The sequence below is a fragment of the Salvelinus alpinus genome, chromosome 12 (assembly GCF_045679555.1).
Source record: "Salvelinus alpinus chromosome 12, SLU_Salpinus.1, whole genome shotgun sequence".
In the NCBI taxonomy this organism is placed as follows: domain Eukaryota; kingdom Metazoa; phylum Chordata; class Actinopteri; order Salmoniformes; family Salmonidae; genus Salvelinus; species Salvelinus alpinus.
In genome coordinates this window covers 35,151,548-35,173,952 of record NC_092097.1, presented here as the reverse complement: position 1 = coordinate 35,173,952, position 22,405 = coordinate 35,151,548, and the positions used below count along the sequence as shown (strand labels likewise).

At 43.0% G+C, this 22,405-nt stretch overlaps 1 long non-coding RNA gene and 1 pseudogene across 1 annotated transcript; both read left to right on the top strand.

Moving 5' to 3' along the window:
- LOC139535991 (citron Rho-interacting kinase-like) overlaps window positions 1-15,593 on the top strand; it is a 38,824-nt pseudogene extending 23,231 nt beyond the window's left edge.
- Window positions 15,594-18,696: 3,103 nt separating this feature from the next.
- LOC139535995 (uncharacterized) lies at window positions 18,697-21,524 on the top strand. The gene is made up of 4 exons (XR_011667239.1): window positions 18,697-19,094; window positions 19,976-20,139; window positions 20,601-20,649; window positions 20,905-21,524. It is a non-coding gene; the product is annotated as an uncharacterized lncRNA (long non-coding RNA).
- The last annotated feature ends 881 nt before the right edge of the window (window positions 21,525-22,405 follow it).

The following is a 22,405-nucleotide window of genomic DNA, read 5'->3' as shown; positions in this document are numbered from 1 at the left end:
CTAATCAGGATTGAGGGAAAGATGAACGGAGCAAAGTACAGAGAGATCCTTGATGAAAACCTGCTCCAGAGTGCTCAGGACCTCAGACTGGGGCGAAGGTTCCCCTTCCAACAGGACAATGACCCTAAGCACACAGCCAAGACAACACAGGTGTGGCTTTGGAACAAGTCTTTGAATGTCCTTGAGTGGCCCAGCCAGAGCCCGGACTTGAACCCATTCAAACATCTCTGGAGAGACCTGAAAATAGCTGTGCAGCGACGCCCCCCATTCAACCTGACAGAGCTTGAGAGGATCTGCAGAGAAGAATGGGAGAAACTCCACAAGTGCAGGTGTGCCAAGCCAGTAGTGTCGTACCCAAGAAGACGGTACTGAGTAAAGGGTCTGAATACTTATGTGATATTTCAGTTTTTGATTAATTAAAAAAAAAAAAATTTTTTATGAAAACCTGTTTTTGCTTTGTCATTATGGGGTATTTTATCTAGATTGATGGGGGTGAAAAAACGATTGAATCCATTTTAGAATAAGGCTGCAACGTAACAAAATGTGGAAAAAATCAAGGGGCCTGAATACTTTCTGAATTCACTGTATGTGCAAGACCATTCATTCTATTCATTCATTCATTCTAAACTCATTCATTCTAGTTTTCACAAATTTTTCTCCCTCCGTCTTGTTGTAGAGTATGGGCGTCGTGTGAAGGAGAAGATGCACCACAACATACCCCATCGTTTCAACTTCGGACTCAACATGAGGGCCACCAAGTGTGCTGTCTGCTTGGACACCGTGCACTTTGGACGGCAGGCCGCCACCTGCCTAGGTTAGTAGGTCCTACTGTACTGCACTGCCTTTCTTCCTCATCACTGTTGTGGTAGCACTGCTGTTGAGTTCATGAGCAATGTCCCAGACCACTGCATTATGTTCATTACCAGGGCTCCAGACTGTGTCTACCTGCCCGGATACCTCTTTCGCTTTGGCCTGCTGCTGTTTTGATCTCCTGTCTTGGGGAACAAAAATGCTCCCGGAGAAAGAAATGTCTTCTGATTGTATAACATTTTGAAATCCAATTGCTGGCAAAACACCGCTATCATGTTTTCACAGCTGTAAAGAGGAGGTTCTCAGCTTTCTGTAGCTATAATTTCCGTTTTTTAACTTTGTGCTGATTAGCAACTATTTTACAACTGAAATATTTGATATAGCTTTGAGATACAGAGGGCGCAAAATTATTAAGTGCATTAGCCATTGCGATTGCATAGATCTCATTGGGCGGTAGGCTACAACTGCAAAAATAATTGGGACATTACATTTACTTTTAGATTAATACATGGCTACTAACAGTGGGTATTATATTTGGAGTTAGTGATTGAGCTAATGTGTTTTGAGTTTCCACTTACTCAAGTGATGAATTGGCCCCAAAAAAATTGCCTATGATATCCGTGCAGGCAAATTCATTCAAATGCAACACTAAAATATAACAAAAGCCTAATTGTCAACCCAAGATGACAATCACTGGATTAGGAACCAAATTTAAGTATTTAGAATCACAACATGAAAAGATGATGAAACAACCTATTTCTTGAATACAATCTCAGTAGTCTATAACACTTTTTAATAAAGCACGGTGAATGACTTTCTAAGATGATATAAAAAAAAATCATCTTGTGTGACGCTGCGCAAAAAATTGGTGGGACCAAATAATGGGCTGGTGCCACCAACCAGTACCATCAGGGGGAAATGTTAGTCTAGAGCCCATACTGTATTTCAACTTTTTCTTGAAATCAAACTTTTCTAGCTTGTGGTCATTATTTTCTATAAACATTTTTTCAATTATTCCTGACACTCGTATACAGGTATGAAGATAAAATGGATTGACAACACAACTTCTCAGAATACTTGTTTCAGCCACCATAGCTCCAAAAACCAACCCTACAGAATGAATGCCTTTCCTTCTCTCTCTTCCTGGTCTACTGTAGAGTGCCACATCCTGTGCCACCCCAAGTGCTCACCCTGCCTCCCTGCCACGTGCGGCCTGCCGGCGGAGTATGCTACCCACTTCTCAGAGGTGTTTTGTCGGGAGAAGGCCAACTCCCCTCCCCTGCAGCTCAAAGAGGCCGCTGGCCATGTACGCCTGGAGGGCTGGATGAAACAACCCAGGTCTGTGTACTTATATTTGTCATGGTTCCACCTGTCACCAGAGGGCGGCAGAGACCATCCTAGAGCCAATTATGACAGTCAGGTGTGTTCTATTACTCATTATGATTTCCCCTTTCAAAAGAGATGTGTTTTCTGTTTCTCTTTGCAGAAGCTAGAATTGTTTACCGTGTGCGTTCGTTTCCTGAGTGAGTTTTCGAGACTTAGTGTTTGTTGTTTTTTCAAGTGTACTGTGATCCTGCGGATACCGTTTCTCAGTAAAGTATTATGTTTATCCTTAACCTCTCTTGGGTAGGGGGCAGTATTTTCACGTCCGGATGAAAAGCGTGCCCAAAGTAAACTGCCTGTTACTCAGGCCCAGAAGCTAGGATATGCATGTAATTGGTAGATTTGGATAGGAAACACTCTAAAGTTTCTAAAACTGTTAAAATTATGTCTGTGAGGTATAACAGAACTGATATGGCAGGCAAAACCCAGAGGACAAACCATCCAGCCTACCACTGTTTTCAATGGCTGTCACTTTTATTATAAGGCAAAATCCTCCCAGATTGCAGTTCCTAGGGCTTCCACTAGATGTCAACAGTCTTTAGAAAGAGTTTCATGCTGGTTTTTGGAAAAATTATTTGAGGCTGAAATTCTGGTGGCCCAACATGATTGAGGAAGTGAGATCCTTTGTTGCGGCCTGTTCCACCTGTGCTCAAAGCAAGTCCTCATGACAGCGACCGGCTGGGTTGCTCCAACCTCTGCCATCCAAATAAAATTGTATTGGTACTCATGGTTAGCAGATGTTAATGCGAGTGTAGCGAAATGCTTGTGCCTCGGCATAGACAAGGTGCAATAGATGGTATAAAATACAGTATATACATGTGATATGAGTAATGTAAGATATATATACATTATTAAAGTGTCATTGTTTGAAGTGACTAGTGATTGGGTCTCAATGTAGGCAGCAGCCTCTCTGAGTTAGTGATTGCTGTTTAGCAGTCTGATGGCCTTGAGATAGAAGCTGTTTTTCAGTCTCTCGGTCCCAGCTTTAATGCACCTGTACTGACCTCGCCTTCTGGATGATAGTGGTGTGAACAGGCAGTGGCTCAGGTGGTTGATGTCACAGGAAGGCCAAAAAGATCATCAAGAACATCTGTTGTTGTAGGTGTCATGGAGGGCAGGTAGTTTACCCCCGGTGATGCGCCTTTACCACACTGTCACAGGGTTACCTCCATCCCAAGGGCTTACGACTATCTTGGTGGTCGTTGATCAGTTCTCCAAGGCAGCCCATTTCATTGCCTTACCCAAGTTGCCCTCAGCAAAGGAGAGCGCTGATCTCATGATTTAACCATGTTCTTCGAGTACACAGACTTCACCAGGACATTGTCTCGGATCATGGGCCACAGTTCATCGCACGGTATTGGAAAGCCTTCTTCTCCCTGTTGGGTGCGTCGGTGAGACTCTCCTCAGAGTTCCACCCACAGTCGAATGGGCAAACGGAGTGGGCCAACCAGGAGCTGGAGAAGTTCCTCTGCTGTTTCGTCTCCATCCAGGCCAGCAACTGGAGCAAGGCGGAGTATGCTCACAACACACTGCCGAACTCGTCCACTCGTCCCCCCCTGTTTCGTGAACAAGAGGCCAAAGTGGGGGCGCCATCAGCCGACGCATTCATTCAACGATGTCGCCGCACCTGGATCAGAGCGCGATCCTCCTTGCTCCGCTCCTCTACCCGACACCAACACCAGGCAAACCAACACCAAAGGCCTCTTCGGGTCCTCCGACCGGGTCAACGGGTGTGGCTGGTCTACCTGTGATCTTCCCTTAAAGGTGGACTCGCGGAAGTTCGCTCCGCTCTACATAGGACCATTCAAGATCCTGAGTCGCATCAACCCATTCACCTATCGTCTCCAGCTTCCCAGGTCTATGAGGGTCTGTCCATCCTTCCATGTCTCCCGTCTCAAGCTGGTAAGGACCAGTCACTTCTCACCCCCCACCCCCACCCCTGCCCCTCCGCCCCCTCGACTTGTTGATGGTCGTCCGGCCTACACTGTCCGGCATCTGATGGAGGCTCACCGGGCCCGAGGTACCCTGCAGTACCTGGTGGACTGGGAGGGCTACGGCCCCGAGGAGTGGGCGTTGGTGCCAGCCCGGGACATCCTGGATCTGGGATTTCAACCAACTACGTGGTGTTCGCCCTGTTTCCGCAGCTGGAGCCATTCCTAGAAAGGGGGGGGGTACTGTCATGATTCCACCTGTCACCAGAGGGCGGCAGAGACCATCCTAGAGACAATTATGACAGTCACGTGTGTTCTATTACTCATTACGATTTTCCCTTTAAAAGAGATGTGTTTTCTGTTTCTCTTTGCAGAAGCTTGAATTGTTTACCGTGTTTACCGTCATTTCCTGAGTGAGTTTTCAAGACTTAGTGTTTGTTGTTTTTTCAAGTGTACTGTTTGTCCTTAACCACTGATTCCTTGTGTGGTCTCCTCTGCACCTGGGTCCAACCCTACCACGTCACAATAGTAACCGCTTTATTATGGACATTCTTCTGTTTACCTGCCTTACCTTGCTTTATGTAGAGCACTTTGAGAATTTCTTGTAAAGCCATTTTTAAACTAAACTTATTTTTCCTTCCCTACTCCTCCTCTTCCTCCTTCTTGGGCATGAGCTCTGGGTATGGCACTTCACAGGGAAAATGTAACACCTGTGAATATTCTGGTTCATAGTGTGTGTGTGTCTGCAGGAACTCCAGGCGTGGCCAGCAAGGCTGGGAGAGGAAGTATGTGGTGCTGGATGGGACCAAGGTGTCCATCTATGACTCTGAACCCAGAGAAGGTACTGCTCCTTGACTTGACTCTCCTTTTGTGTTTATTCAACAGACTGTTTTGGCAGTGTTTTCATGACCATGGTCTCCTGGGACTTGTCCAATAGGAAATTATAATTATTTGTTTAGCATTGCAAACATTTTTGCTGCTGTTTTCTCTAATGAATATGACCCTGGTGTGTTTCCAGACTCTCTGAAGCCAGAGGAGGAGTTTGAACTGTGTCTCCCTGATGGAGAGGTGACTATCCATGGAGCTGTGGGAGCCTCGGAGCTCATCAACACGGCTAAGTCAGGTACAGTTACAGTGCGCCTGTCTAAGGAGGAGTAGGGAAGGAAAAATAAGTTTAGTTTAAAAAGGGCTTTAGAAGAAATTCTCAAAGTGCTGGTACAGGTTGTGTTGGTACAGGTCCACCTGTCTCAACTTCTGTTTTTCTGCAAAATTCCACCATCTGGAACAAACAAAGTTAATGGTCCCTACATTAAACCTAACAAAAGTTATAGATGACTCCTCCAGATATTACTCATTTAAGTAGCTTAATCAGGTGTGGGTGTGTGATCAAGTCATGTTTCTTCAATCTGTAATCTTGTTGTGTTGGTACTCTTTGTGCAGACATCCCATACATCCTAAAGCTGGAGTCTCACCCCCACACCACCTGTTGGCCTGGCCAGTCCCTATACTTCATGGCTCCCAGCTTCCCAGACAAGCAGCGCTGGGTGGCTGTCCTGGAGTCAGTTGTAGCTGGCAGCAGGGGCTCCAAGGACAATGTTGAGGCTGACGCGGTGAGTGTGTGTGTGTGTGTGTGTGTGTGTGTGTGTGTGTGTGTGTGTGTGTGTGTGTGTGTGTGTGTGTGTGTGTGTGTGTGTGTGTGTGTGTGTGTGTGTGTGTGTGTGTGTGTGTGTGTGTGTGTGTGTGTGTGTGTGTGTGTGTGTGTGTGTGTGTGTGTGTGTGTGTGTGTGTGTGTGTGTGTGTGTGTGTGTGTGTGTGTGTGTGTGTGTCTGTGCATATCTCGAGAGCCATCTTCAATCTCTAGTCAGTTGATATTTGAAGTATTGTTGTAACTTTTAATGTCTCCATCTGAGTTCTCCTGCTAGTGCATTAGAGTTTATAAATGAACCACACTCAAACATGAAAGAGCAAGACTTGCTTGGAGAGTAGGGTCAGGTGTATTCACACTCAATAGTCTCTCTTTCTCTCCCCTTCCCACCCCTTTCCCTTTCTTTTTGTCTGCATGTTGTCCCTCTACTATCTGTGTTTGTTGTCAATGATTTTTATGTATGAATACATATTTTACGCATATTTTACACTGTATGTGTAAATATACTGAGGTGTTGTTGACCACACTGTAGACAGCTGTTCCTAAAAAACAGAAGAACCTCTCCCCATTGGTCCAGGTAAAGATCTGCATGAGTCTGCCTTATGCTTGGGCCGACAGAGCATGCAGACACACACTTACTGTATACATGTACAGACATATCCAAGCACACAAACTACACGTCACTATCACGCATACAGTAAATGCAAACACACTCTCACGCCCTGAAAGGCAGCCACATGCCCACACATGCAGCACTCATGCAGCGCCTGTATGTGAGATGGCACTGTTGTGCAGCTTTGTCCCCTGGCTTCATGCATGCACTTCCATGTTAATGGTCATGTACTCTACGCCCCACCAATGCAGCCCAACGATTGATTGATCAATTGGTTTTGTCTATTGTTTAAGGATTGATAGTTTCACCATCCATTGCTATGTCTTTATAGTTGTTTCAAGTGTCTGTTGTTAATTTAGATTTTTTTATTCCCCCCAAGTGTCCATATCCAGCAGCTCACAGTCATGTCTGTGTTGTCACCTGCTCTGTCCTGGCACACTCTTGCCTCTTGTCACAGCCATTGTGCATATAACCTGCTGAACTGTTGCTTTCCCTCTCCTATATGATGACAGAAACCTCTAGGGAATTCTCTGCTGAAGCTGGAGGGAGACGACCGGCTGGATATTAACTGCACCCTGCCCCTCACCGACCAGGTAGGACCTGCAACTAAACCATGCTACGGCCTTGAGGTATACCTTTTATCATGGATGGAATAATACTTGGCTATCTAAATAGATCATTCACAAGAATGTGAAAGAAACATGGCTGTATTTGCTCAATTCTCAACAGCAAAATATGTATGCGATGGGTTATGTTGCTATTTCCCCATTCTAACTGTGTGGCCTTCTCTCCCTCTCCATAGATAGTGTTGGTGGGCTCTGAGGAGGGCCTGTATGCCTTGAACGTCATTAAGAACAGCCTGACTCACATCCCCGGCCTGGCCTCCGTTTTCCAGATCCGGATCCTCAAGGAGCACGACAAGCTGCTCATAATTACTGGTCAGTGTTGGGGACAAACTGTGTCCAGGCAAGGTTGCTGTAGCATGCGAGCGTAGTTCACCGAAACAGTTACAGCATATTAGTACCACGATTATAGAGAATGTTAATACAGTGTAATATCTGTTTATTATCCCATCTCTGTTATTGTGTGTGGGATGGAGTGTGCAGTTTGTACTGTAGGTGTTTGTGCTTACTGTAAAAGTACTTTGTGACAACTGCTGATGTAAAAAGGGCTTTATAAATAAATTATTGATTATGTCTATACCATGTCTGGTCCAGGAGAGGAGCGGGCCCTGTGTCTGGTTGAGATCAAGAAGGTGAAGCAGTCACTGTCTCAGTCCCATCTCCCGGCCCAGCCAGATCTCAGCCCATACATCTTTGAGACGGTCAAGGGATGCCACCTCTTCTCCTCTGGCAAGGTGTGAGCCACCAATTTATGTTTCTCTTCATGGATTTTTTTCACCTTATCGAAATAGAATTAAACATTGTTTTCTGTTAAAATAATGAGTCTCAGTCATAGCGCATAGCAAATTATTCACACACCGTTTGATGATGCATCAAGTTGTCTGTTAAATTCCTTGACACTGTAGACACACAACTGATTACGCCATATCTCTGGAGTGATTGTTGTCTGACTGTTTTGCTTTTGTCCCTTGTGCAGATTGAGAATGGCACATGTATATGTGCAGCCATGGTCAACAAGATCACCATACTGCGCTACAACGACAGCCTCAATAAGTTCTGTATCAAGAAGGAGATTGAGACGTCAGAGCCCTGCAGCTGTATCCACTTCACAGGCTACAGCATCATCATCGGCACCAACAAGTTCTACGAGATCGAGATGAAGCATTACGTGCTGGAAGGTAGGTCAATGACTCCTCACACAGGATGCAAGTTAATGGTAGATACTTATCTCGGGTTAAATGGACTAAAACAGGGAGGGACTACCTGGACTACCTGATTGGTGTGGTGACCTCCCTCTTGCAGAGTTCCTGGATAAGAATGATGTGACGTTGGCCTCGGCCATCTTTGCAGCCTCCTCCCACAGTTTCCCCATCTCCATCATCCAGGTCACCCAGGCACCGCAGAAAGACGAGTACCTGCTCTGCTTCCACGGTCAGACACATGTTTCATTCACATTCATACACATTCTATAGGCCGTGTGTGTGTGCGTGTTTGTGCTCGGCTGGTTGTGAGAGAGGGAGAGTGTCTGCTGTCATTATGATTAGTGAAAGTGCTACTGTCAATTTCCACACAGTTTACCTGCAAGAATGATTGCTAATTTCTGCTTGTGGTGATTCCCTGTCCAGAGTTTGGGGTGTTTGTGGACGAGCACGGCCGCAGGAGTCGAAGTGAGGACATCCAATGGAGCCGTTTGCCTCTCTCATTTGGTAAGTCAAATAATGTTTTACCACTATAAGGATAATCTCGGAAGGACTGAAGCATTGCCATTTAGAAAAGTGTTATAAGACATTATAAGGGCTCATACATGCTTATAACACAGTGCTCCTCTCCATTTCAGCCTACAGAGAACCCTACCTGTTTGTGACCTATTTCAACTCGTTGGATGTGATCGAGGTCCAGGGCCACTCTGCTCTAGGGTAATATCACCTCCCTGATCCTTTAGTTTACTGAAACCCTGAATGAGTTAGCATAACATTGTAAGATTTTTCAATGGGGGTATTGTGTCTTGTTCAGGGCCCACTCGTACGCTCACCTAGACATCCCCAACCCGCGCTACCTGGGCCCAGCCATCTCCTCCGGGGCCATTTACCTGGCTTCATCCTACCAGAACAAGCTCCGGGTCATCTGCTGTAAGGGGAACCTGGGACAGGAGGGGGAGCTGCAGAGGAATGGCTCTGGACGCAGGTACATGGCTCTTACTTTTTCTTATTTATTTCTCTCTTTCACTCACTCACCCTACACTCACTCATTCCTCACCAATGCTGAGCGATTAACTGATATGTTGGTAAAAATGTTTCGTTTTTTAAACAACCAATTGACAGACCTTTGTTAAATTATTTGAATTCCATCTCCTTCGTTTTTTTTCTGTGAGCTCAATGCGCACATTGCATAGTTTCTCTAGAGATAAATCCGATCAAGCCCGAACTATGCGATGTAGTAAGGAGTTGTAGTTTCCAACAGGACAAAATTCTACATAGTTTAGCTCTGAAAACGTGGTAATTACTAAATCCATTGCGCGACGGTATATTTCTTTTACACTTGCTACATAAGGTTAGTGTCGGGCAGACACAAGAGAGAAGACTGAGTGATCAAGAGGGATAGAAAGCAGTTGCTTGATGAGGTATAGTATTTGTACCTGACAATACATGATTGATAGTTTGTATTCAGCAGTCATAAAAGTATGCCTTATTTACTTTGAAGAACTACTAAAATAGTGATTTTGTCAGACAGCAAAGACAGCAGCTCTATAGAGATGAGATGATGACATGAAATCAAGTCATCAAATAAAATTAAATGTAATATACACAACTGAAATATTTTATTAAAGTAATGTGAATTAATGATGGTTAATAAATAATGATGATGATGGTTAATAAATATAAATGTATTATCTCACTCACTCACTCACTCACTTACTCACTCACTCACTCACTCACTCCTTCACTCACTCCTTCACTCACTCACTCCTTCACTCACTCACTCACTCACTCACTCATTCACTCACTCCCTAACACACACAGAAACACACGCATACACATCACTTGGGTTTGCATGCATAGAGATACAGTCCATCATTGCTTGTTTGGTGGTGGTACAATCGAACAATGGGATTCTTCGTCACTAAACCTTCTGTTGGCTGGGCTAGTTAGTGGTTAAACTGGTTAGTTGAGGCAGAATTGGGCCGGTCATGGTTACAGTATGACTTCATTATGATTTCTCCTCTCTCTAGGTTTCATTTAGCTATTGTTTAATTTCCACCAGTAATCACTGTGTGCACGATGGTGGTGTGGACTGGAGCCTCTCACTGGTGGCACTGGTTGGCATTCAGTTGGCATAGTAGGGAGCGATTTCAGTGCCAACAGAAATTGAATTCCATTATTTTGAATTTGTATTAGGATATTAAATTTGAATGTGATGTTTTCTCATTTGTAATGCACAAATTTAATTCATAAATTGAACTTGTGTTTCATGAGTTAAAACGGAATTGAGTGGAACAGAAAACGTCCATGTTCCAGAGAGTCTTAGCTTTCAGGAATGGGGTTATAATAGTGTATAGCCAAAACGGTTCAAACGCTAAAGCCAAATTCATAGGAAGAAAATAAATTCAACATGTCACATTGGCTTCAGAAACCGGCAGAAGCTTCTGTTGACCACAAAGAGTGTTTGATTCTAGCTGTTCTCCTCTACCTTTCTTGGCTGGAAAAGTGCCAGGATGTTGTCTCTGGTTTTGAATCTGAATTTAGAGAACTGAATTTGAAAACTGAATGCAATATTAATTAATTTCAGTTTCAAATCATGAAATGCAAATTCAGTTTATGAATTCAATTATTTTATTTGTGCATTACAAATGCAAAAATATTAAGTTCAATATCCTAATACAATTTTAGTTGCCACTGAAATTGCTCCATAGCATAAGTTGCCATACACGTGGCATAGTCTGGCATACTAGGTGGCACCTGTCTGCATACGGGTGACAGGTTGGCATACATAACTTGTGAGCTTTCTGGTAATGGTATTCTTCCATCTGATACACCATGCATATCTGAGACCTGGATTAATGCTGGTGTTTATTCTTTGCAGGAGGAAGTGTGCCTTTTACTTAAACATGGCATTACTTAGACATTGTCTATTTAATAAGTAAAATAAATAATGGTAAATAAAGTATGGTTACTACTTGTATTTTCTGAGACTCCCTGTATCTACCAATCAAACAGCTGTATTAATGTAATATTGCAGTGACAGTTTGCTTAGAGTTAGCTTTTTTAACCACCCTCCCATACAGTGCTTTTGACCTTGTGGGTTTCATGATGTTTAAAGAACAGAAGAGAGGGTTGAAGAGTGGCATAGGGTTCATTGCAATTTTTCTCATCTTCACCAAAAATATGTTTTACTATAAATACATTAGAGTACAAAGACAAAATTTGAGAAGGCCATCCAAAGTGTAATTTGTCCAGCTGGTGTTGTCATATCATTGATTCCATAATCCTCCGTGTAATATAAAATGGGACATTTTACTTCTGGAGCGAACATGGTGACTATATGACAAAATGTCTTTGGCTCTCCAATCCATCGATGGATACAAATGTGCAGTGACAGAATCAACCATATCTCATTTTTGTCCTGTATACTTGCTCATGTTTTGTCTCCTACTGTGACAGTGGCTAACCCATTAGCTGTTTGCATAATCTTCAGTGATTTCAATTAGAATTGCTTTCTCGACATCCAAAGCCATTGCTTGCCACTGTCTTGATTTAATTTTACATAGCTATTGAGAGTATTATCATAGTTATGATTGACTATAGCTTAATAACCTCTACCGCTTCTCTCTCCCGGATCCGGGATCCTCCTCATCAAAAAAGCTGACTAGCATAGCCTAGCCTAACGCGACAGGGATATCATATAATATAATTTTCATGAAATCACAAGTCCAATACAGCAAATGAAAGATAAACATCTTGTGAATCCAGCCATCATTTCTGATTTTTAAAATGTTTTACAGCGAAAACACAATATGTATTTCTATTAGCTAACCACAATAGCAAAAGACTCAACCGCATATTTTCACCATTTTTCTACCGCATAGGTAGCTATCACAAAACCGACCAAATAGAGATATAATTAGTCACTAACCAAGAAACAACTTCATCAGATGACAGTCTTATAACATGTTATACAATAAATTTATGTTTTGTTCGAAAATTTGCATATTTGAGGGCGCCCTCCTGTAGGAGGGCGGCCCACGCCTAGGTAGAGAAAGGAAATTCTGGACACGTCATTCCAAGAGCTCTTGTTCGACCTCAGATCAAGCTAGACACCCCATTCCACCTTCCACTGCCTGTTGACATCTAGTGGAAGGCGTATGCAGTGCATGCATATCCATAAATATAAGGCAATTCAATAGGCAGGCCCTGGAACAGAGCATCGTTTTCAGATTTTTCACTTCCTGTCTGGAAGTTTGCTGCAAAATGAGTTCTGTTTTACTCACAGATATAATTCAAACAGTTTTAGAAACTTGAGAGTGTTTTCTATCCAATAGTAATAATAATATGCATATTGTACGATCTAGAATAGAGTACGAGGCAGTTTAATTTGGGCACGATTTTTTACAAAGTGGAAACAGCGCCCCCATATTGACAAGATTAATATAAATATATATATTTAATGCACCACTTTGTACCAGATCACTTCTTTAAGCTGGATGCATTAGTTGCTGTTTCATGGTTCTGTTCAGTAACTTCATCCAGATACTCCCCCTCACATCACGGCAGCAGTACACTATGCAATGCTGTTTACCCTGTGATCTTTGTCCTGTGGCGCCCTGCCCTGCCCTTTCCATCTCCACAATGGGTCTCTCCAATGCCTCCTCTTCATCCACAGCCCCAACAAGCGTGGGCCGCCCTCCTACAACGAGCACATCACCAAGCGCCTGGCGGCCAGCCCCGCGTTGCACGGTGACCCGGGCACGCCACACCGCTACCGCGAGGCCCGCACTGAGTTCCGCCGCGACAAGTCACCTGGCCGCCGGCCACACTCGGTGGAGAGGGAGAAGTCTCCCAGTGGCAGGATGATGATGGACCCACGTCTGGCCAGGTCTCCAGGGAGAGCCTTGGGGGGGGACCTACGCCTCGGTCGCTCCCCAGGGAGGTTGATGGACCGGGATGTGAGGAGGGAGAGGTCGCCGGGACGGGGGTTCGAGGAGCAGCAGCATGGAGTTCGCCAGAGACTCCACACCAGCTCCGGACGCACGCCCCTCACCACAGTCAACAAGGTTAGAGAGTAGACTATGTATGCTTCCCAAATAGCCCTAACACCCTATTCACTGATTTCCCTTGCCTGATTTACAGGACATAACATGAGTGGTATTGGGTGACTTGTGAACCCTTTTCCCTATTTAGTGCACTACTTTGGACCAGAGCTCTGTCTTTTTCAATATGGCATAATTTTGATAGATTCTTTGGATATGCTGATTTGCTTGAAAATGTATTTTTCTATAAGACTTTGCTATTTCAGTGATCAATCTTCTTTGATCAAGCCTTAATGATACCAAATAATGTAAATTCCTCTGCCTAACTTCTGTGTTAGTGCCCTAACACCTGACCCGATCTGTCTCTGATCTTTCTGTACAGGTGTGGGATCAATCATCTGTTTGAGGAACAGCAATGTCACACCAGCCAGAAGAGTGACATCCCCCTTACCCGGGTTAGGGAATAGGAGGTTGGTCAGAGTATTACATCACCTAGAGAGCCCAATAGGAAAAGCAGCTAAAGCGTTGAAGACACACTGTCAATGCTGAATGTCAGAACTATGGGTTTTTACTAGAATAAATAATGGTTAATGCAATGTTGATATACAGTAACAAATAATTTTTTATATCCAACATTTGACGTCTGCAAGGACCAAAACACCTTAAACAATATTTGTCACAAACACTGAGATAAACGCTTGGAATATCTGCTCAATTAAATCCTGGAAATTTACAGATAAATCTCAGAGTTTACAAACACAACTAAACGTTCTCCTGGATTTTCTCCCTCCCCTGTGCATATCAGATAGATCAGTGGTGGGGATCTCCAGTCCTAGAAGGACACACTGTGTGCAGGCTTTTGTTACAGCTCAGCACTAATACGCCTCATTCAAATAATCAACTAATCAAAGTCTTTAATTTAGATCAAGTGTAATTAGGTGTTTGTTAGAGCTTATCTGGAATAAAGTCTACACACACACACACTGCAGCCTTCTATGATTAGTCCATCCCTGAGCTAGATGACTACACTAAAACGCACTAAAACCGCACTACCCACAATCCCCAGCACCAGCTGGCTCTTGCAACAGGACCTTTATAAATAACCATAATGCTAATTGACACTGTAAATAGGCAGACTTAGGTTTCTTCCAAAATGGCACCCTACTCCCTATACACTGCACTACTTTTGACCTGGACCAACAGGGATCTGGTCAAAAGTAGTACTCTATATAAGGAGTAGGGTACCATTTCAGACAGAGCCATGCTTTTTATAGATACTGAAAGGGAACCTCAATGCTGGAAAAGGCACATCTATTTTTGTTAAAGAGAAAAGTGATTGTTACATGTATGTGTCTTCTTAAATGTCAAATGAATATTATTGTTTTAAAACGTCCTTTATCAAGTGAGCATCTTGCCTTGGACCCATCTTGTGTAATGCACTTCTACACGCAAAAGCAAACATGCGGCTTGAGAGATCATTAAGCTTACAACATACTACTTCAATATTCATTTTTTTACAGCAATCTCCCTTACCCTCTTGTATATACCCCCCAAACTGTTGTTTATGATTGATTGATGAAGATTTTTTTTTAGTTTGACTGATTTGTCAAAGGCATGGATGTACTTAAATGAAAATCAAAAAGAAATATCCTATGCTCTTCAGCATCATATTAATTTCAGTGAACAATGACGGCGATTCGACACTGGAGCATGTGAGCGATAGGAAAAATTATATTTATACATGTTTTAGTTAAATTTACATTTTCCTACTGCTGAACACCTCACGCAGCAAGAACATATGGTATTTTCAGTCACATAAGCCTACTCTTTATACTTTAATATATCAACTTACTTTTGATGTACTTATTCTTTATATTTGCTTAACATCAGCCCCCCCACACACATACAAACAAATGATTTATATTCAAGTGAACGACCATGACGACCAAAATTCAGTGTAGCAGTGAAAGGTCACGTAGCAAATTCTTGTACAACAGGTTAGCCTACATGTGCAATAATAAACATTTTGCTCACATCCTCTATATGCATATTTTACTCAGCATCTGGGCGGGAGTGTACAAGGTTGTAAATTGACTTAATTTCATACATGCCTATCAATTTAACATCTGCTACCTAAGTCCATCCCTCTACTTTTTCACTTTTTGGAAACTTTGCGAGCAGCAGAATACCAATGTGAGATCGGTGCATTTTGCGGACGCCGTTTAGACGAGAAACATGTCGCCCTGTTCTCGATATGATGATGTTGATGTCTTACAAATGCTTTACTAGCTTTCCCTGTAGATTTTGTCACACAATATAAAACATAACCAATGTCTTTACTTACTATCGTATCCTGTTGTTTTGATGTTTCTTTTATCATTTTTTTAAAGAGGAGATCGGAGTTCCGATCAACTTACATTTGAAGTTGGAAGTTTACATACACTTAGGTCAGAGTCATTAAAACTCGTTTTTCAACCACTTCACAAATTTCTTGTTAACAAACTATAGTTTTGGCAAGTCGGTTAGGACATCTACTTTGTGCATGACACAAGTAATTTTTCCAACAATTGTTTACAGACGGATTATTTAACTTACAATTCACTGCATCACAATTCCAGTGGGTCAGAAGTTTACATACACTAAGTTGACTGTGCCTTTAAACAGCTTGGAAAATTCCAGGAAATTATGTCATGGCTTTAGAAGCTTCTGATAGGCTAATTGACATCATTTGAGTCAATTGGAGGTGTACCTGTGGATGTATTTAAAGGTCTACCTTCAAACTCAGTGCCTCTTTGCTTGACATCATGGGAAAATCAAAAGAAATCAGCCAAGACCTCAGAAAAAAAATTGTAGACCTCCACAGTCTGGTTAGTCCTTGGGAGCAGTTTCCAAATGCCTGAAGGTGTCATGTTCATCTGTACAAACAATAGTGTGCAAGTATAAAGACCATGGGACCACACAGCCGTCATATCGCTCAGGAAGGAGACGCGTTCTGTCTCCTAGAGATGAAGGTACTTTGGTGCGAAAAGCGCAAATCAATCTCAGAACAACAGGAAAGGACCTTGTGAAGATGCTGGAGGAAACGGGTACAAAGTATCTATATCCACAGTAAAAATGAGTCCTATATCGACATAACCTGAAAGGCCACTCAGCAAGGAAGAAGCCACTGCTCCAAAACCGCCATAAAAAAGCCAGACTACAGTTTGCAACTGCACATGGGGATAAAGATCGTACTTTTTGGAGAAATGTCCTCTGGTCTGATGAAACAAAAATAGAACTGTTTGGCCATAATGACCATCATTATGTTTGTAGGAAAAAGGGGGAGGCTTGCAAGCCAAAGAACACCATCCCAACCGTGAAGCACGGGGGTGGCAGCATCATAGATGGCATCATGAGGTAGGAAAATGATGTGGATATATTGAAGCAACATTTCAAGACATCAGTCAGGAAGTTAAAGCTTGGTCACAAATGGGTCTTCCAAATGGACAAAGACCCACAGCATACTTCCAAAGTTGTGGCAAAATGGCTTAAGGACAACAAAGTCAAGGTATTGGAGTGGCCATCACAAAGCCCTGACCTCAATCCCATAGAAAATTTGTGTGCAGAACTGAAAAGGTGTGTGCGAGCAAAGAGGCCTACAAACCTGACTCAGTTACACCAGCTCTGTCAGGAGGAATGGGCCAACATTCAGCCAACTTATTGTGGGAAGCTTGTGGAAGGCTACCCGAAACATTTGACCCAAGTTTGTAGCAATTGAAAGGCAATGCTACCAAATACTAATTGAGTGTATGTAAACTTCTGACCCACTGGGAATGTGATGAAAGAAATAAAAGCTGAAATAAATCATTCTCTACAATTATTCTGACAATTGACATTCTTAAAATAAAGTGGTGATCCTAACTGACCTAAGACAGGGAATTTTTACTAGGATTAAATGTCAAGAATTGTGAAAAACTGAGTTTAAATGTAGTTGGCTAAGGTGTATGTAAACTTCCGACTTCAACTGTATGTATTTTCTTGTTTTTGATGGGACAGATGTAAGTACCTGCAGATGGGGAGACAGATATATAGAGAGGGGTACAGAAAGAGGTTAAGGGCACAGACAGTCGGCTGAGCGAGGGCTCAAACCTCTGTCACCGAGGGGACATATGTGGTCGGGAGGTTAGACCGCTACACCAGACTGTGACACGTATCCTGTTTTGTGTGTGTCTGATGTAGAATCGGGTGTGAGAGACAGAGAGAGAGAGAGAAAGAAAGATTTTGTGTGTGTGTGATAACAATCCACATTGGGTATTTATAGTAGTCTGATGATCCCACTAGCCTACTAATTCACTAACAGCCCCAGCCCCACTGTGACAATGCCATCCCATTCTACAACCACTGGCATGCAGAGCAGCAGCAGCTATTTCTGTCATTAAATTGGGAAAAACTGTGAGGAGCAAGACAGCTGCCTGCCCAGGAACAATTGTTCTGGGTGAGTGAGTGGCAGACAAACTCTTCATACATATATCTTTAACGTTTAGATGCAGACAGCTGTAATAAAGATGTGACTTTTCAACCTCAAAGAAGTTACTAGAGATTCCTTCCCATGCTGTGAAGAGACAGAGATGATGTGACATATGCCATTGAGGCACTGACTAGTTGTTAAACACCTGGCTGAACGTGAGAAGGATGGCAATGACGAGGTGAAGAAGGCTTTTAGCATGTCAAACTCAGGACCTTGATATAGATCTGCCCCTCCCCAGACACTGTTGGGAGTTCATCCCCCTGCCCGTACTATCCTATTCACTGATTGGCACTTTAGCAGTTTCCCTTGCCAGCATAACAGGACATGACAGGACTGGTATTGGGTAACTTGTGAACTCTTTAAATATAATTAGCACATTTTAAGGTGCTGTTCTCTGTGTCACCAGGGTCCTAGTTGAGTATGTGGAACCTAGCTAATGTTCTACTGCTGAGTTTGGAACGTGGAACTCTGGGTGCAAATTATTTTGAACAGCTTCCTTTCCTGGTCTCCTCTCAGTTAAAGGTGACAGCTTGAGTAAATGGAGTGCACTGTAAGTGGGTGATATGTACAGAAGCATGGAAGAGAAGTGACTGGGCTTGCTCCACCATTAACCCAGCCTGCCAGACAAACTCCCCTGACAGCAGCAGGGCAATAAATAATGGCTTAATAAGCTATAATAAGCCCACACTCCCTTTCATCTTTTAAATTATTGTTTTATTGGCCTTAGACAAACACAAATATCAATGGCAAGGCATAGGCACACATCCAATACATCCAGGAGAATAGAGGTAGCGGTAGTACCCTACTAGAGGCAGATAGCATACTAGCTGCTAAAAACCTTTTTCACAGAGCTGAGCTGTACTGCGCTGGCCTGGTTACGCATCCACCATTGTTGCTGGAACTATACTGGAAAGGACATTGTGAAGAAGATCCAGTACGGTATCACTCACACTTGGGCAGTCAGCAGCACTTTTAAAGTAAAGTAGGAGAGCTAGGGGGATAGGCCATGCTTTCTAGGGGTAGGAAAGGGAGATTAAGTATTGGCTTCCGTCAACCTTCAGCATGCAATGGTCCTGCTATTCTAAACCACTGTTATTCCACTCTGAGAGTTGAGAATGAACCTTGGGGAAGGGGGCACAAGGGATTGTTCTCTGAGTGTGTGTGTTACCTGTCACTTCCTAAATAAGGCATGGTTTATTTATATCGGCCAGTAGAATGGAGTACATGTAGGCTACATAAGACAAGACAAATCCCTCTCCATTGTTCAGTGGCACTTTGGGAGTCCCATTGTTCTGCTCATCACACACCCATCTCCTCTCTCCTCCAGCTCCAGCCATGGTAAGTGCCTGCCCCGTGCTGTGCTGTTCCACTGTTTGATCTCTCACACTCAACTATGTCAAATAGGACAATCTATCGAGCTGTTCTTCAAGCTAACCATCAAACTAATGATATACTGTCTATCTCTCTACATTTGTCTACTCTAAGGATGCAGCAGAGTATCACATTCCCTTGCCTCTACCTTCACCCCTTTGACATAGTTGAGTGTGAGAGATCAAACAGACAAATGTTGGTAGATTGTTTGATTTGATAGAGATATTTGATGTCCGATGTCATGTTCTACTCAGGATGAATACTGAATATGAAACTGAAAGAAATGAACAAACTGCATTCCGAAGAACAACATTTGTCTGTCCATCTGGAGATTTCCATGAAGATATTTCAGTTTTGACATAGTTGATATACTGAAACATTTTCTTTAAAAGTATTCTCATCGTCTTTGTTTATAGTGTGTTAGATTCTAACAGTTGGAACATGATTAACACATACATAGTGTATGTTTAGTATTCCATCCTATATGTTTAAGTAATACAATGCTAAAGTGTTGTGTATTTTACGTTGGGCAGGATAACCCCTTAATTCATAGCATTTAGTTAGTTCAGGGGTGGTCCTGTCAAAAACTGTTATCTCAATAGTTGTATTGTGTCCTAAGTAACACTGGCGCCATAGCCATATATTTAGAGAGTTAGGCCAACTTTTGGAATATTGTTCTAATTCCAGACATTCAGTTACACAACATTGTTTAAATATTCCCCATTGTAATGTTAATGGAGAACTAACATGGCTGCCGTAGAATGTTGTAGTGTCAAAATGTAAATGCATCATGATGCAGAAACAACATTGGCCGAACTCTCTTAATATATGTCTCTAACTGGCCCTAGCATAAATCAACTCAGGGTAGATCAACCCACCAGGCTTCATGGATCTACTCCTTTTCCACCTCCCGCCGAAGGAACCCAAAAAGGCAAAGAAGAAGTCCGCAGAGGGAGCCAACTCTAATGTATTTTCTATCTTTGAGCAGTCTCAAATCCAGGAGTTCAAGGAGGTAAGGATCTGCCTCTCCCCTTATTACCATGACGACAGTCCCCCTGTACCCCTTTCTGTCTGGGTCCTAGTGCATAACCCATTCTGCAAACAAGGGATGTGTTCAGTTGTTTAAACGTCCTGCTACATTTTGCAACAGTACTGAATGTCACTTTCTCCCAAAAGTTTGCAAAATGAGTTGCCTGAATTGTAATTTGACATTGTCCTTCATTATTTCTGTATTGTAACTACTGTCTATGTTATCCAAATGTCTGCCTCCCATCGACTTCTTTCTAATTAGAGGTGATCTCTGAGTAGGCGCTGATCCAGAGGAAACTATCCTCAACACATTTAAAGTATTAGATCCTGAAGGAAAAGGGGTCCTGAGGAAGGACTCGTGAATACCCTGTGTGTGTGTGTAAACGGGTATAATAGATTATAGGTTAATGTAATCCTAAACACATTGTTCTTGCTCCTCTTCAGTGTGACCGAGATGCTGACGACACAGGCGGACAGATTTTCTCCTGAAGAGGTTAGAGTCCAACCAACATACCCTAAACACACTATAAGCTATATACTGTATATACACACACACAAGCCCTGGACCCCTTGTACATACGACTATCTATCAACAGCAGACAAACAATTTTCATTAAACTCATAGCCACTCATAATCGGTAACAACACAGTTCATATATGAATATGTTGTGTGTTTGCTTAGAATCTGTTGTGACGTGTATGATGTGTCAGTGTTTGAGTCACTAATTCATCTTGATGGTTTTCTTAGATGGAGCAAATGTTTGCAGCCTTCCCACCAGACGTGGCAGGAAATCTAGACTATAAAAACCTTGTCCACATCATCACACATGGAGAAGAGAAGGACCAGGAGTAACTAACTGCTCCTTTAGCGTGTCTGTCAGTGACAGAAATAGAAGCTCTTGACTAGAGACTCTAGAGCTTCTATTTCTATCATCAAAACACCCGTCGGCTGTCATCTATCATCTCCAGGCTCCACCCACGGTCCTGTGTGCTTGCCCCGCCTACTTACATCCTCAGATCAGGTGATGTGGACCACCCCGGTATAATTCACTGGCTCCTTTGTCTGTCAGTCACACTTCCCCTCCCAGGTCACCTATACCAAGAGACCATAGCTAGAGCCCCCACCACCTGCAGCCCCACAGTGGAAGAGGAGGGAAAGAACCAGAGGGAAACTCACTGGCCTTTACCTTCTACACTTTTAAACTGGCCACCTGTGATGCATCTGCTTGTGTTTTCCCGTCATCGGCAGTGGTTAAGCAAACTACCAAGCCAGATGTGTGTAAATGGTCTGTCAGACAAATGGTTGAATCCATATTCAATAGCTATTTTACAATCTGATCACCTTTCAATAAATAACTTTTGTCGAGAGATCCTCAGTTTGTTACTTCTTGCACCTCATGCCAATAAATGTTTATTTTGACGCATCCCCTTAGACAGCATAATATATATTCAATGTCCTTTGTTTACTTGAATGACTGATGACATATTGGAATGAATGTCATCTTAAGTGATATTCTGTATCAACTCAACAAATCAAGTCTATGTATCAATGGATGTGTGCTTCCCTCAATTATTTTGCCCAAGTTGATCACATAACTGTTGCAGCCACACTGTGTTGTAAATAAGTCATACACAAAATCAATACCTTTTAATCTGTAAGGTTTCATCACTAGCAAGAGAGTTTACATCAGGGGTTAATGACATCAGTATGGGTTGAAAATAGTATTAGGAGAATGCTGCTTACGCACAAACAGCCCACAAGGAGAGTTTGTGAGGTTCAGTGAGGGAGAGCTTTTCTACTGGTTTATAAACTGATTCAAGGTTTTAGTTTGGTTTTGGTAGCAGTCCTGCCCAGCAGCTGAGAACATTATGGATCCCCTAAGACTAAGAGCATGTAGCCTTCTGTATTTAGAGAGGAGCAATGAGAGCCAGTGATGTAGCAGAGATGGCCGTCTTCTGGCATCACACTGGTCTTCAAGGTACAGAGGGGCCTAACACTCTCCATCAAAACATGGGGTTTGGTTTGGAAAGACAAAGCCCCAGTGTTTATTTTAGTGCATGTCATGAGGTTACGGGGTAACGTTACACCGCATGATGCATCCCAAAGGCAGGGCAGACACTAAGCTGTCAGCCAGTGATCCCCGTAAAGCCTGTTGTTACTCCACTGAGGTGGTGCCTGGCCATGCTGAGAGACCTTGACGCAGAGGTGCAAAGCCCTGAGCCACCCACCATTTGGTATTTCATTGCCC